The sequence below is a fragment of the Alligator mississippiensis genome, chromosome 3 (assembly GCF_030867095.1).
Source record: "Alligator mississippiensis isolate rAllMis1 chromosome 3, rAllMis1, whole genome shotgun sequence".
Lineage (NCBI taxonomy): Eukaryota > Metazoa > Chordata > Crocodylia > Alligatoridae > Alligator > Alligator mississippiensis.
Window position 1 is genome coordinate 131,477,214 of NC_081826.1, and position 13,624 is coordinate 131,490,837.

At 43.4% G+C, this 13,624-nt stretch overlaps 1 protein-coding gene across 3 annotated transcripts in view; it reads right to left on the bottom strand.

Annotated features, from left to right (window-relative positions):
- PHACTR1 (phosphatase and actin regulator 1) overlaps positions 1-13,624 on the bottom strand; it is a 476,216-nt gene that overhangs the window by 260,490 nt on the left and 202,102 nt on the right. The window contains exon 1 of one of the 3 annotated variants that reach the window (XM_019494858.2): positions 9,106-9,198. The exons of the other annotated variants lie outside the window; for them this stretch is intronic. The gene's annotated coding sequence lies outside the window, so the exon portion shown is untranslated. Of the gene's footprint in view, positions 1-9,105; positions 9,199-13,624 lie in introns of those variants that run through there. 3 annotated transcript variants of the gene reach the window in all.

Genomic DNA, 13,624 nt, shown 5'->3' on the forward strand with positions numbered 1-13,624 from the left:
ATGATACTTCTAAAAGCTATTCCTGTATCTTTTAATAAGTAAAAGATAACAATGGTTATTTCTGTAGATAAGTTATAAGACAAAAAGCCACACAATTCTACAGATAATTTTATTTCTGTGTGAAAAACAAAGAGAGGCCAAGGTTGGGATTTTAAACCTGTATTCCCCATTTAGGTCAGCCCTATATTGATAGCAATATTGATGTTCTCATTTAATGCCTTCAGCTCTCATTTTAAGGCTGGGATGTTTTCACTAAGAGATATGTATTACTCATCTGCACTGGGTCTGTGCTGAGCCTTTAGACAAGAGACAAAAAATAGTGAGGCAACTATATTGTATGGTTAACTCCAGTTAAACCAGACCCTTAGGAGGGAAGGCTCCTGTTTCTTTAACTTTTATGCTAATGAAAATAGTTGTTTGTCTTTTGTCTATCTTCATAATCTTCTACTTCATGCTTTGGACACTCAATGAAATATTTAAATATATTATTAGGATTCTCTCAATCATCAATTTTCCCTGACTACATATCTTGGTATGGGTGGAGATAAGATTTTGAAAAGGGAGGTGCAACCCCATGCCTCTTTTGCTGACAGGGAGGGAGAACAGCCCACCAAAGGGGGAGACTGAGCATCTCGCCAAGCAGAGCCCTAGGCTCAGCCAATCCAGGGTGCTCCACAGGAGAGGAGTCAATGGGTGAGGAAGCAGGCCCTTTCCTGCCCCATGGTGGGAAGTTGGGGAGGCTCTGCATGTCCCTGGCCCCATGTGGCCCTGCTGCTGCCTTTACCCTCATCCTGTTCTTGTGGGCTTTCACATCCTGGGCAGAGAGGGGTGGGGGAGAATATCATGCTGACCACCAGAGAATGGCAGGTGGGGTGGTGGCATTACCAGGCCTGGTTGGGGTCCCACTCCTGTTGTTGCTGCTGTGGCGCAGAACTGGGCTCCAGCTGCTGTAGCTAGGGGAAGACTAGTAAGTCAGGGGAGGAGGCAAGCAGGGCATGAGCCCTGGACAACAGCCTAATGGCCCTCTCGCAAGCTCACACTATGGGGGCTGCTGCAGCTATGGGGGAGCCCATCTCCCAGCTACTGCAGCCAGAGCCTCTGTCTGCACCCATGGCCCCTCCACAGGAGCTGGAGGGCAAGGAGCCCAAAGTGTTGTACGTAACACTGCCACTACCACTTCTGTTTTCCAACAGTTGGCATGATGGGCGACTGGTGTCTCCTGAGTCTGGGGGGGCACCAGTGGCCAATCGCCAACCAGGGGAGGGGTCTCCCAGCAGCTGATCGCTGACCGAGGGGTATGAGGAGGGTCCCCCAGCGGCCAACTGCCGACCCCGGAAGCACCAGAGGCAAAACCAAAAGTGCCATTGATGCTTTGCTCAGCGCCCCCACTCCCCGGCTTGTGAGGGCCAATCTCAGGGGGCGGGGCATGGATGTGCCCCCCCCTTGCCCTTCCCTACACATCACCTATGGCTGGCATAATATTTCTCCTCATTGCCACCCCACTCTACCCAGGGCCTGCTAAGCCTCTGCCCTAACCCCACCCACTGCCGCTACTACTCCAGCCACAGCAGAGCTGGTAAGAGTACAAAGCCAACTCTTTCCTCTCTTCCCTGCCCCCACAGCCTTGATTAGGACCTGGGCCACTCTCCCCTACCCCTGCTGCAGGAATCAAAAGGGGGTGGGGGTACAACCTCACCACCATGGATCCACCCCTATATATCCTGGCAAAGAATGATCAGCAAGACTAATTAAAACATCTTTCCTTGTCTCATTCGCTTGTCCAGCAGGCGCTTAACAGAGGTCGAAAGGTCAGCAAGAAATGACAATTTTTCCATAATGATTTAACAAAAGTTAGTAAAGAAGGGCTGAACATACCATACTAGCAAAAAGCCCAGCAGCTTCTATCAGCAATATTCAACCAGTTAAACTGGAAAGAAATCTCATTGTCATGACATAACAGTCATTTATAATAAAGCAGGAATTAAAAACACTGCAGTCCGACTAATCTGCAGAAATTTTCTGTTAACAGGAACTGTGTTCTACAAGTCCGTAAAGTTTTAGTTCACTTCACTGCATGAAGCAAAAGGTGGAAAAGGCAGAAGGAGGGCACAAAGTCATCCCTGCTGTAATTCCACTGATTCCAATGATAGAGCTAAACCAGGAATGAATTTGGCCCTAGACCTACTGCTATGTTGATATCAAGTGCATGTTCTCCCCCTCTGGGTATCACTTCCAACTCCCAGTGGGAAACTGTGGATGATTATTTTTTAAAGTGCTTTGCATTAGAGTTGTATATAAATTATTGAACTGGAAAACAAAAGCTGTATGCTTAAGTAATTTTGGAATAAAGGTTCACCTAGACTTCAACTCCTGTTGTTGCAGACAACATATAAGACAGTTAAAAAAACCCAAGCAAACCCCAAAACCTCAAACCATTACACGCCATGAAACGAAGAGTGCTTCTGAAAGTACAGTACCATCAAAGGAATGCCAGGCAGTTGGGAGTTCAGCAAAACTCAGCAGTAAATTTCTCTGAAGATTATGCAAAGATTTTATTCAGTTCCTATCCAGGTATTTTATGCAAACATGCTCAAAATGTCATAGCTTGAACAAGTACACTTCTCAAAGTTTTGCAACCATTGTTGAATTTCACTCACTTTCAAACTGAAACTGCAGAATTTTCAAGATTTTGATCTTCTACTATGAAGTGGTCCAGATTTTCTTAAAAGTGAGCTCAATATGCTAGGAAAAATGATGGGAAAAACTCTTTTGCCTATATTAGAGCTTTGTTGAAGAACATGGATTCTAGATTTAGAAAAGAACTTGAGCCTTTTGAGAGTTAAGTTCCATTGTGTTCTGGCATGCTATGAATTCAGGCCAGCTATATGCGTTTTTGTATTTATAGTCTATTATTCTGCTAAACCTAGAAGCAGGACAAAATCTACTTTAAAAATAATGCTTTTTTTACCTAGCCTAGACCTTTGCTTACAGCTCCTGTTCTTTAAAATTCCAGCCGGTCCTTAAAGAATTTTTTTTTAACTCTGTAAGAAGAAATCTATTGAAAAACCACATTTAAAAAGTTACCCTTTTTATGCAGGACAGAAAGATAGTAAAGGTCCTAAGTGCTGTTGCAAGCATTTTTTCTCTTTTAGAAACAGTAGCTTAAACATGGAGAAAAAAAAGTATAATGGAAGTAAAAAAAGCTCTACATTTCTTAAAGCAGAGAAAACAGTGTTGGATTTCCCTATTTCATGAATGGTTTAACAAGCCTGAGCTGAGTTATGAATTGTAAGGAAATAAGAAAGCCAATGTGTTTCACACAGCTTCAGGATTAACTGTGAACATTTTGCATAGCGCTGCTGTAGCAACACTGGATAGAGTGTACAGCAAGATTTCTCAGGAGGCAGGCATGCTACTAAGCCAGCCAAATTCATGACTAAAGTATTAGCCTCAATTTTCATTCCTTTATGACTTTAATTCACTGCTTCTGGATTCATCAACTGATTAATGTTACTTAAATTTAGTCCTTTGTAATTTGTTTAGGTTAATATTAAAACACAAGTTTTCAAATAAGCTTTTAAATCATTCTAATGACCTCAGTGGTAAAGTAGAATGGCATCTTCAAGGTTTTATGGGCACAGCCCTAAGTACCATAATTAGGAGGTTCATCGAGAGTGGAATCTGGACTCTTTGAAGACCCATTATGGTCTCCTACTGCAGGTCAGGCCAAAGTTTTAAGCTACCGATCAGTCAACTTATTTAGATCATAATATCTCCTTTGGAACCATTATTATTTATTCTATCAATGTATAAAAGACTGTTTTAAATTATTCATCACCATCATAGTTTATCAATCCAGTCTCCTCAGATAAATTCTAATTTGAGATTAGAACTCACAGATTGTGTATCCAATGAAGCATGATGGTTCGTTCAGGCTAGGGACGGAGGTTACACATAAACCAGTTTAAATAATCAGAAACTGGTTTAAACCTGTAACAGAACAGAAGTTCAGTGTACATAAACCAGTATATAAACCAGTTTCAGTACCAGTATGTAAACAGAAGTTCAGTATATAAACCAGTTTCAAAATGGCTGAAACTGGCTTAAAATAAACCTGGCTGAATGTAGTACCAGATTTAACTGATTTGGGTCAAACTGGTTTATGGAACTTCTATCCCAGACCCCTTCCTAGTTCAAGTTTAATCACAGTCCCCCAGCACCCCAGCATGCTTTGAAGCCCTGGGCTGGGCTGTGCTGTCTGGTACAGCAGGGAAGGGTAGGTGCAGGGAGGCAGGGACTGCCCCCCCAGGAAAACCCAAACTGGGGTCTAGGGCCAGGGATGTGGGTTAAACCCCGCTTTTCCTGAGTACAGAACTGCCCTGCCCTGCTAAAAACTTACTGTTGGCTGTGACTGTGGACTATAAATTCCAGAGGCACCTGGAAGAAGGAAGACGAAGTGATGAGCAACCCTGCATAGTCCTGCTGCTGTAATTTTGGATTGCAAATGCCAGAGACCTTGGGGGCAGCAGGAAGAGGAACCGCACACACAGTCCATGGTGGCTACGTTTCAGACAGCTGTGCTCTAGCACCCCCCGCTGCAGGTATGTGGCTGCACTTCCTGACTCAAAGTGAATGTCTGTCCAGTTGTTTCTCAGTTTAATCTCTGCAGCTTAACTAACCTACAAAGACTAAATTAATTCAGCCTCAGGCTTTTTGACTGTCTGTACTTAGCCTCAGAAATACTGGTGATCTAATCCAGGGGTGTCAAAATAATCTCACTCCATGGGCTGATTGAGGGGCAGAATAGGTTTATGGGCTGGATTGGGCCCACAGACCAGCCCCATGTGCCAGATCCAGCATTCAGGGCTGATCTGGTGTGGGTGTTGCATGGCCTGGACCAGCTCTGCTTGTAGTGCATGCACTTGCTCCAGCCCTGTGCACCATATGCTGTACATGCTGGCTGCAGCTAAACACAGAGCATGTTGATTGGGGCTGGTCCAGGGCATATACTACACAGTGTGCGGGGCTAGTTTGGGGCACATGCTGCATGTGGAGCCAATGCAGACTGGCTCTCCCCATTGGATCTGGCACATGCGGCCAGTCTGTGGGCCTGATCCAGACCAGCTCCAGATCCAGAATGCAGGGCCAGTCTGGTATGGATGCTGCATGTAGTGCATGCCCCAGACTGGCTCTGTATGCTGTGTGTAGCATGTGCCAGCCCCCCATGCTGTGTGTAGCTTGTGCGAGATGGGCTCTGCATGCCACATCTAATGCATGTGGCTGGGTCCAGTGCATGGTGCACACCAGTCTGTATCTCACATGCAGCACTGTGGGCCAGATGATAGGGCTCGGTGGGCCAAATCCAACCCATGGGCCATATTTTTGATATCTCTGATCTAATCTATGGTTTGGCTGACTACCACTTATGAAAATCAATGGATCTGTACTATCTGCTCCTATTTGACCAGATTCTCTATTGAAGTCAACAGATGATGACAAGTATGAATTAGACAAAATGTGCCTACCTTGGGACATTGTGCTGCAGGGAGATTTAATTCACTGGCTTTGCACAAAGAAGGTGGTGAGCAATTATGCTTTCTATTGGCTATAGCCCACTGGGTGGTTAAGGGAACTACCAGTACCAACTACTACAGAATTCCTTCTTTATCTTGAGCAGTTGAGGTTTGCACTTTAGAAGCTGAAGGAATTGGGGGTTTGTAGTCCTAGTACCCAATTCATGAGAGATATAGATATAGATGTATACATATAGATATAGATCTATCTATATTTTTATATCATAAAGGGCTTTGTCTGTCTGTAACACTCTTGGAGCACTTTGGTTAGTAAAACAACCAATCAGAGTGCGGAGCACTGCCATGATGGCAGGGACAGAGGGGACAGAGCAAGGGGGCGAGGCTAGCAGTGGCTCAGGCTAGAAGCCAGGGGGCACTAGAACAGCCCTCGCTTCTCTTCCACAGTGCTGAGAGGGGGCATGGCCAGGACCTGCCAGGATACTCTGATTAAGGAGGGCACCCAGCAGGGAGTTGATAACATGGCGTTTATCACCCCTAACTCAGCATTTAACAGCGCATTAAAAATACAAAAGCCTTGCCCTCTCTCCCCCTGCTCTGTCCCTGCCTTCATGGTGGTGCACTCCTGCTTTCAAGGAGCAGGGCTGAGACGTGGGGGAGGGGGCGAGGCCAGCGGCGCTGGAGGCGGTGGCTGGCAGAGGGGCACAGTGGCACAAACTTCCCCCTGGGGAGCTGCGGCAGCACGGGTTGGTGGGTGGCAGCACTCTGTCCCCACCTGCCCCCCCCCATCATTCTTGATGGACAATTGGCTAGCGTGTGTGTGTGTGTGTGTGTGTATAATCCTGCTCTGCCCCTCCAGGAGTTGTTGTGAGGTAAGGAGGCCCCACTAGATATGATTTAAGGGTGGCAGAACCTGACCTATTCTAACTGCATCTGTTGTTTCTGTTGCACAGGAGACACATGTACATGTTTCAAACAACAGATCTGACAGAGCATGCATATGTTTCAAATATTCAGCTACAACTTTTTTATTGCAAGTGTCTCCAATAACTACAGACTGAAAGAACAAGCAAGTCAGTAAACAATGCAAACACATACAAACTTCCAAATGTACAGTAGGATATGTAACATGACTTTTAAAGAAGGCCAACGTTCATTCATGGCACCTTTTATTCTGCGATCTTGAAATGTTAATTTACAGATTTACACACTACTGTATATATAGTTCATGGATTATATCACCTAGTGATATAGCTGATACAGATGAAAAGCTGCCTTAGCTAACATGAAAGATTTCCACACAACAGCACTAGAGAATAACACTAAGGCTAGGGACAGACATTACACATAAACTGGTTTAAGTGATCAGAAACTGGTTTAAATCTGTAACAGAACAGATGTTCAGTGCACATAAACCAGTTTCAAAATGGCTGAAATCAGTTTGAGTTAAACCTCATTGAATGTAGTATCAGACTTAACTGATTCGGGTCAAACCAGTTTATTTAATGCATGTCCCAGACCCCTTCCTGATTTAACTTAAATCAGAGTTGCCCAGCACCCTGGCATACTCTCTGGGCTGGGTGGGGCTCTCTGCTTTAGAGAGCTGGGCTGGCCTCTCCTCTCTGCTCCCTGGCTGCAGCTCTGGCAGAGACTACAGGTACAGCAGGGTCTGCCTGGTTTCCTTCTGCTCTTCGCCCCCCCCCACCTCCCACTCCCTGCTGAAGCAGGGATTCCCCCCTTCCCTCTGCCTTACACAGACATCTCTCAGCATTAGCTAGCAGACCATGTGCTAGCTACGGTCTGTGCTGTGGGAGACAGATAGAACAAAGGCAGATGGCACAGTGTTGGCTTAGGGCTTTTTGGAGCTAATCAACAGGCAGCTGGTAACGTCTCTCCATTCCTTCCTTGGCAAACATTGTTAAAGAAGAGCTTGAACAAGTGAGAGAAGCTTTTGTTTTCTTAATTCGCTGATAAACACTGAGTTAGGGGTGATAAACACTGTGTTATCAACTCCCTGCTGGGTGCCGTCCTTAATCAGAGCATCCTGCTGGGTTCTGGCCTTGCCCCCTCTCAGTTCAGCACTATAGAACAGGAGGGAGGGCTGTTATAGTGCCCCTTGGCTTCTAGCCTGAACCACTGCAGGCATGTGTCTGCATATCTGAAATGAAAAGGGAATGTCTATTCACCTCCAAATCAGTTCAAGCTTTGTAGGTTAGACTAACTTGCAAAGATTGAATCAATTCAGGCTCAGGCTTTTTGAATGTCTGTTTCTAGCCTAGCTGGTTGAAACTGCAGTAGGAACTGTATGCAAGGAGAAAGTAAACACCCAAGCTAAGGTATAATTGTATTATACCAAAGGAGGGGGTGATGGGAGAGGAGGGAGAAGCTTCCACAGTGAATTTATTGTCTATTCCGCAATCTGTTAAAAACTTTGTGTTTGATTTAAGGCAAGTTATGCTATACATTTACTATTCACTGCACAATGGCCTGGCATGGTGAGGGAAGTTTGTAGTCCAACCCTTACTATTATTTTTGTCTATAGCATGAATGTGGTAATATCACAATAGAACTGTACTACATCCTAAATTATTCATAGTCCTTCATCATGGCCAAGGTTGTCATACAGATCAATAGTTCTGATGTCCTGTGCAACTTGTCAACAAACCTCCACTAGCCATGTGTTCTGGCACAGTCTGACTTGGACCATAGATAAACTCACACCTACGTGCCTTGGTTTTCCCACATCAATAGTAGGCATATGAATGCTTGCCTTACAGGGGTATTAGGAGGACAAATTAATGCACTCAGTGCTATGATTCAGGAGGCTACAGTTTCTAAAAATAGCATTTATAGACTTGTTACTTTATGCCCTAACCAATGTTTGTTTTTACACTTTTTCTTTTTAATTTTGAATCTTCTTCTCCCTTTCCTTCCTCTTTTAGCCTGAAATTGCTCTATTCCACAAAACCACAGTACTGAATAAAGATGAAATCAACGTTTAAACTCCCATTCAATATGAATTATTTAGGGCAAGCCTTTTCCCCAGCCTCTGATTCTGGGCTTCAGTATAGGTGTTATAATACAGTCCCTACAAGCAATTAGAGAATTCCTTCTCCTGGAGTATGTTTCTTTCACATGTCAGCAACTGGATGCAAATGCAGGGTAGTAGAAGATCATATCCCTCTTCCCTCAACTTTTTCTAGCCCTCTCCCTCATTTTCCAGAGAGACTGCTCAAGTCAGTCTGCACTTAACCACTGCAGTCTCCTCTATAACTTTCTAGGGTTCCTCAAACAATCATGAGTGCTGCAATGATACTACCTCTGTTGCAGTCGGATTTGCAAGTTAATCCTCTACATTGCGAATCCCAGATGCCTTACTTATTTTCTGAACAGCTAACAATCTCCTCTCATTCACACACGATGGCTTTTGGGCACAGGCAGCTGCAGTCATTAACTAAGACTGACCAACACAGACAGAAGGACTTTGAAGACCATGCTGTGTTTATATAAATTATCAATGCTTTGAAAAAGGAACATATGCAGGAAAAAACATATGCTTTATGAGCTTGCCTACCTGATAGAAATCACAAAGCGGCTTTCACACTCTGTCTGCAACAGCTGTGCTTTCTGAATCTGAGCAACAGTCTCCTTAAGTGTTGGGGTCTGAAAATATACACACACAGCACTACACACACCCACCCAGCCTCACAGTGCCAGACAGCCCCTTCTCCTTCTGATTCAGCCAGTTGAAAACAAGTTACAATTCACTGATTCAACTGGCATAGAAAAGGAAGATCAAGAGGTCAGAACAATCAATCCAATTAACAGCTCTGGGAACAGCATCAAGGCATTTATAAAATAAAAAATTACATTCAGTTTCTACCCCTCATCTCCTCCCCCTCATAAATTACCTATAAATACGTCTTTAGTGGACCCTGGCACAGTTTACAGATGTGCCAGATGCTCTCTCTCTCTCCCTCCTTCTGTTTTACAGTCATAGAAAAAAGTAATAATGGATTTAAGCTCACAGGCTATAAGGAATGTGGTTGCTGCTTACCTCCACGAGGCAATGGTTCCTAGCTTCTGGCTGAGGTTTCCAAGGAACCAGTCATTTTGTTCAGCATTAGATGCAAACAGTTTCGGAGACAGAGTATATTGTTGAAGGAAAGAGAAACAAAGCCATAGGTCCAGCTAGTCCCACCTGTTCTCTGTCCCATCAAATCACTAAGCTGTGAACCATAAATCAAATCTCCATGCGGCTGTTACAGCAGTAACTGATTTCAAATGAAGTGATAAAATCCTATGTCCTATATGTCTATAATTTTTATTTTAAACACTATTTGTTGAGCTTTTTAACATGCAGTTTATTTCCTTCTGCAGGGAATTACTCAGACAGCCAGTCACATGACTCTCGGCAGCACAATTATATAATTCAAACTGTGCTAAGGTTATTCAGGGTTTTTGATCTTGAAATCACACAGTTAAGGAGGGAAACAAACACACAAACAACCCCCCAGAGGAAGTGCATACTCTCTCTCTCTGACCAGAAGTTTATATCTGCAGCCTGCATCTTTTAATGAGTGCTGTTCCAAACCAACTCTAGGAGGATGCCACATTATTTTAATACCCCACCTAAGTTAGAAAGGCATCAAGTAGTACATGGAGTCCTAAAAGAGCACTGACAGTTCTTTTAGAGGAAAGGCCTCAACAGTACAGGACAGTAGACTGAATCAATTTCCTGGGGGAGGGGGGGGGAATTCTTTCTTGTACCTACAGTATGGAAAGAAACCCCAGTAGCAAAGTCCAGATTCAGATCCAGTTCAGTCCCTCTCCAGTTTCCCACTGTTTATATCGATGGTTTGGTGGGAAATGGATTTTGAGAGATGGGCTCCTTGAGAGTGGCAGACTTGGATTCACACCCCAAAGAAAGTGCTTTTAAAGTGCTTTTAATATTTAAATTCAACATATGAATATCTGAGAATCCATCTTCATACATAAATTAAATGCACAATAAAAATGTTTTCATGGAAAACTTGTGTCAGGACATTCAGACAAAAACTGTCATACATACAGCATGGTGATATTCTGTAACATGGAGCAGTGTATAGGCACAAATATGAGAATATCTTTTGACTTTTCTAGAGATGGTCCCAAACTGGATTTTGTGTCTAGTTTCAGCTTCAAATTAGAATCACCCCCAAATTCAGGAGTACTTGAATTCATTGTTTTGATTTACCTTTTTATAGTAGTGGAGCTCTGCTACCAATATACAGATTTGAACTTCCACAGGGCAGGGTAGGAGTGTTAGATCTGAGCAAGCTGAGGTTTAGATGCAATTCATGCTGTCCCAACTACAGGCCTGGGATCCAGGTGAATGCTATCACCTCCTCTATTTCATTGATGATATCAATATGGTTTGGCTACTCCTTTTGTTTCCGCATTTCACTGTTTGATGTCCTGTTTATTTAAACTAACTGATTACTGTATATTTGTTGTCAAATGCTTTTAACTAATTGATTATATTTTAATTTTCCCTTGGACTTACTTATTAATTGATTGCCTTTGATCCATTTGAGCTCTTTAATGGATTGTCTTATTTCATTTTACTAATTCATGGACTGTCCCACTTACCTGAATCTAAAGGTGACCCTGAATTTAAGATGACCCCCTCAATTAGATTCTATATATGGAAAATGTATGAAATTGTTATAATTTTCCAGATATATAATATAATTATTAGAAGGTAGTCTTAAATTCACCCCCTCCCCCCGTGACTGCAAGGAAACCAGTGGCTGGGGGGTCAGGTGGCCCCCTCCTCCCCAACTTCTTTCCCTTGCAGTCTTCCTAGCCCCCCACCACCCCCACTCTCAGCTCCCCACAATCTCTGCCCCTTCCTCCATTCCCCAGTCTCTGCCTCTGCCTCTCCTCACTCCCCTTAGTGTCAGATGCTGCTAGGTTCTGTTCCTTCCCAGAGCACCAGACATGGAAGCGCAGCCCCTGCTAACCATGCAATAGTGTCAGCACTGCTGATTAGTTGGTCAGGGGACAACTGCCATGTGCTCTGTGTCCAGGATGGAATCCAATCCAATCCAGAGCCCAGATCCACCTGGCAGTAAGGAGGGAGAGGCAGAGGTGGGGCAGAAACTGCAGAGAGGCAAGTGGAGGTGGGGGGCAGGAGGCTGATGTGGGTTTGTGTCTGGCCCTGACCTCGGCTTAGGGCCAAAGTCAGTGTTGCAGCAGCCACTTGTCCCCTCACCCCCTTCTTTGTATGCAAACCAAAGATGAGGGGCTTTTCTCCCCATGATGACTGTAGGCAGGCAGCCTGTCTTAGATTTGAGTAGATACAATAATTTAATTGCTCGCTCTTGCATACATGCACTCACTCCTTTCATGTGGCCCCAATATCAAAGTTATGCCAGTGAAATAAATCATACAATACAATAACAATGATGTCCCTGTCCTTGCACCAAGGCCCTGCACAAAGTAGCCTTTATTTATTAATCTTTTTATTATAATTGATATTACTTGTACTGCAATAATACCTACAGGCCTCAGTCAAGGTTCTCCATTATAGGAAGTACTCTACAGGCATATTGAAAAAAAATCCAGTTCTTTTATGTCTTTCTACTTGGAATATTCTCCATCTAATATATTCAGGTGTAGTCTCTCATCCAAATCTTGCTTTAAACTTTACTTATTCCAAGAGGTCCATAAACTAGAGTGCCCTTCAGTTCTCCACTGAGAAGTTAACTAATGAACAAGTGGAAACCATAATCACAAGGTACAGCAAATATCTACATGATAAATTAACTGTGCCAAGCAGCATACTGAGTTGCTCTGCATAGGCCATCTTTTAAACAAAAAGCAGAATAGGTGCATTTGCACAGCCCTGTGGGTAGGCTAACTAGAATGAGGCCGGGCTAAGTGGCACTGTCACTCAGCATTGCGAATTAGCACTGTCACTGGTACACCACTTCTGATTTAAGATGCAACTCATGTAGCTTCCTCAAGGATACCACTGCTGGGCATAGTATATTTGCTGTGTAGATCTGCCCACTGTAAAGGAAGGAACAACCAAAAATAGAATTTTTTGGCATAATGCTCAGCTCTACCATTTGTGCTAGGTTATTACTATTCATTCTGCTCTAGTAGGGTTTTTGGTCAAAGATCTGACTGTTGAACAGACTTTTTGAGGAATCCAGAGAAATGCTACAAACTTTTCTTTTGTAAAAAGCCTTCCCATTCACATTAATAATATTGAAAGTCTTCTACCCAATAACCCCCTGCCTACCCAATGGCAAAAACATAAGAAATCAACATCAGCATGAAACCCAAAAATGCTATCCAGGAAAAGAAGTTGTTTTAGAGATTAGATAAAGTCCATTAGAACCCTGGCTTCTAGTATGGATTTTCCTTCGGTCGGATATTACAGATTATGTATGCAATAGGGCATTCTCAGTGTGGGTGGATGGATGGATTTTGCACCCACTTTCCAAAAATGTAAATAACTATCAAAAGGGCAGAGCAGCAAGGAATTAGGCAATGTGTTTTCAGACAAGTCTGTACAGTGCTCAGCACACTGCTGACACTATGGAAATGAAAATAAATCAGCATCAACATGACTAAAATTTAAAAAACAAAACAAAACAGGATGTTTGACCATTAAACACCATCACTGAGCAGAGTTCTGGATTGTAAGATCTGTCAAACAAGATGCTTAACTTACTGTTAAGCATATTCGGTCTTCCTGCACTGAACTGCCCAATGGTACAGTACTAGACATCTTCAAATCTACTCAGGCCCTGTGACTGGCTGCAACTAGGACTGGATTCTAACACAGATTAAAACTGCCTGTGCATTAGCAGACATAGACCTAAAAAATTAAAAGAACAAATTGAATATCGCCAAAACACTCCCATTTTTCGCTCACATTTCCTGGACCATCATGGCTACAACAGCACTCTGATCCTACTACAAAATATTGTGTAACTCAAGATTAAATCACAAGGCTGGTCAAATCCTGTGTCACATAGAAGTAGTTAGCCATGTTATTGTTAGTCAGCCACCCTGCCCTACTGCCCTAACTTCTGCCT